The sequence below is a fragment of the Garra rufa genome, chromosome 2 (genome assembly GCF_049309525.1).
Source record: "Garra rufa chromosome 2, GarRuf1.0, whole genome shotgun sequence".
Taxonomy (NCBI): Eukaryota; Metazoa; Chordata; class Actinopteri; order Cypriniformes; family Cyprinidae; genus Garra; species Garra rufa.
In genome coordinates, this window is record NC_133362.1 from 50,801,986 (window position 1) to 50,804,485 (window position 2,500).

The following is a 2,500-nucleotide window of genomic DNA, read 5'->3' on the forward strand; positions in this document are numbered from 1 at the left end:
ACAGCCCCAGTGGCCTAATGGATAAGGCTCTGGCCTCCTAAGCCAGGGATTGTGGGTTCGAGTCCTATCTGGGGTGACTTTCAGCAGAGTGGCGCAGCGAAGGCGTGCTGGGCCCATAACCCAGAAGCTGATGGATCGAAACCATCCTCTGCTGAGCTTGTTTCACTTTTATATGTGGCCAAGTGCTGCAAGACAAGTTAGAAATATGTGCAAGAATCATGTTATGTTGAAAAGACCAGTGCACAAGCTCTACATCAAGACAAGCAGAGTGGCGCAGCGGGAGAGTGCTGGGCCCATAACCCAGAGGTCGATGGATCGAAACCATCCTCTGCTAAGGTTGTTTCACTTTTATTTGTGCCCAAGTGCTTCAAGACAAGTTAGAAATTTGTGCAAGAATCATGTTATGTTGAAAAGACCAGTGCACGAGCTCCACATCAAGTCAAGCAGAGTGGCGCAGCGGAAGTGTGCTGGGCCCATAACCCAGAGGTCGATGGATCGAAACCATCCTCTGCTAAGCTTGTGTCACTTTTATATGTGCCCAGGTGCTGCAAGACAATTTAGAAATGTGTGCAAGATTCGTTATGTTGAAAAGACCAGTGCACGAGCTCCGCATCAAGTCAAGCAGAGTGGTGCAGCGGAAGCTTGCTGGGCCTATAACCCAGAGGTCGATGGATCGAAACCATCCTCTGCTAAGACTTCGGAGCTTGTATATATGACAGAGCCCCCAAAAAAGAGAAATGTTCAGAGCCTGTTCTTGAAAACCAAAAGTAACTTGGTCCTCTCACAATAGTTGTTCATCCAGAAGCTGAATGAGATGGAGAACTAAAAGAAAAAGTAAACAACTACATAACAGCCCCAGTGGCCTAATGGATAAGGCACTGGCCTCCTAAGCCAGGGATTGTGGGTTCGAGTCCCATCTGGGGTGACTTTCAGCAGAGTGGCGCAGCGAAGGCGTGCTGGGCCCATAACCCAGAAGCTGATGGATCGAAACCATCCTCTGCTGAGCTTGTTTCACTTTTATATGTGCCCAGGTGCTGCAAGACAAGTTAGAAATGTGTGCAAGATTCAAGTTATGTTGAAAAGACCAGTGCACAGGCTCTACATCAAGACAAGCAGAGTGGCGCAGCGGAAGCGTGCTGGGCCCATAACCCAGAGGCTGATGGATCGAAACCATCCTCTGCTAAGCTTGTGTCACTTTTATATGTGCCCAGGTGCTGCAAGACAAGTTAGAAATGTGTGCAAGATTCAAGTTATGTTGAAAAGACCAGTGCACAGGCTCTACATCAAGACAAGCAGAGTGGCGCAGCGGAAGCGTGCTGGGCCCATAACCCAGAGGTCGATGGATCGAAACCATCCTCTGCTAAGCTTTGTCACTTCTATAGGTGCCCAGGTGCTGCAAGACAAGTTAGAAATGTGTGCAAGATTCAAGTTATGTTGAAAAGACCAGTGCACAGGCTCTACATCAAGACAAGCAGAGTGGCGCAGCGGAAGCGTGCTGGGCCCATAACCCAGAGGTCGATGGATCGAAACCATCCTCTGCTAAGCTTGTGTCACTTTTATATGTGCCCAGGTGCTGCAAGACAATTTAGAAATGTGTGCAAGATTCGTTATGTTGAAAAGACCAGTGCACAGACTCTACATCAAGACAAGCAGAGTGGCGCAGCGGGAGAGTGCTGGGCCCATAACCCAGAGGTCGATGGATCGAAACCATCCTCTGCTAAGGTTGTTTTGCTTTTATTTGTGCCCAAGTGCTTCAAGACAAGTTAGAAATTTGTGCAAGAATCATGTTATGTTGAAAAGACCAGTGCACGAGCTCCACATCAAGTCAAGCAGAGTGGTGCAGCGGAAGCCTGCTGGGCCCGTAACCCAGAGGTCGATGGATCGAAACCATCCTCTGCTAAGCTTGTTTCACTTTTATTTGTGCCCAAGTGCTTCAAGACAAGTTAGAAATTTGTGCAAGAATCATGTTATGTTGAAAAGACCAGTGCACGAGCTCCACATCAAGTCAAGCAGAGTGGAGCAGCGGAAGCGTGCTGGGCCCATAACCCAGAGGTCAATGGATCGAAACCATCCTCTGCTGAGCTTGTTTCACTTTTATATGTGCCCAAGTGCTGCAAGACAAGTTAGAAATATGTGCAAGAATCATGTTATGTTGAAAAGACCAGTGCACAAGCTCTACATCAAGTCAAGCAGAGTGGCGCAGCGGAAGCGTGCTGGGCCCATAACCCAGAAGTCGATGGATCGAAACCATCCTCTGCTGAGCTTGTTTCACTTTTATATGTGCCCAAGTGCTGCAAGACAAGTTAGAAATATGTGCAAGAATCATGTTATGTTGAAAAGACCAGTGCACAAGCTCTACGTCAAGTCAAGCAGAGTGGCGCAGCGGAAGCGTGCTGGGCCCATAACCCAGAGGTCGATGGATCGAAACCATCCTCTGCTAAGCTTGTGTCACTTTTATATGTGCCCAGGTGCTGCAAGACAATTTAGAAATGTGTGCAAG

General features: G+C 48.2%; 5 non-coding genes across 5 annotated transcripts; all 5 read left to right on the forward strand.

Moving 5' to 3' along the window:
• Positions 1 to 3: 3 nt before the first annotated feature.
• trnar-ccu (transfer RNA arginine (anticodon CCU)) lies at positions 4 to 76 on the forward strand. Its single transcript has one exon. It is a non-coding gene; the product is annotated as a tRNA-Arg (tRNA).
• Positions 77 to 852: 776 nt separating this feature from the next.
• On the forward strand, positions 853 to 925 carry trnar-ccu (transfer RNA arginine (anticodon CCU)). Its single transcript has one exon. It is a non-coding gene; the product is annotated as a tRNA-Arg (tRNA).
• Positions 926 to 1,291: 366 nt separating this feature from the next.
• trnam-cau (transfer RNA methionine (anticodon CAU)) lies at positions 1,292 to 1,363 on the forward strand. Its single transcript has one exon. It is a non-coding gene; the product is annotated as a tRNA-Met (tRNA).
• Positions 1,364 to 1,470: 107 nt separating this feature from the next.
• trnam-cau (transfer RNA methionine (anticodon CAU)) lies at positions 1,471 to 1,542 on the forward strand. The gene has a single exon. It is a non-coding gene; the product is annotated as a tRNA-Met (tRNA).
• Positions 1,543 to 2,368: 826 nt separating this feature from the next.
• trnam-cau (transfer RNA methionine (anticodon CAU)) lies at positions 2,369 to 2,440 on the forward strand. The gene has a single exon. It is a non-coding gene; the product is annotated as a tRNA-Met (tRNA).
• The last annotated feature ends 60 nt before the right edge of the window (positions 2,441 to 2,500 follow it).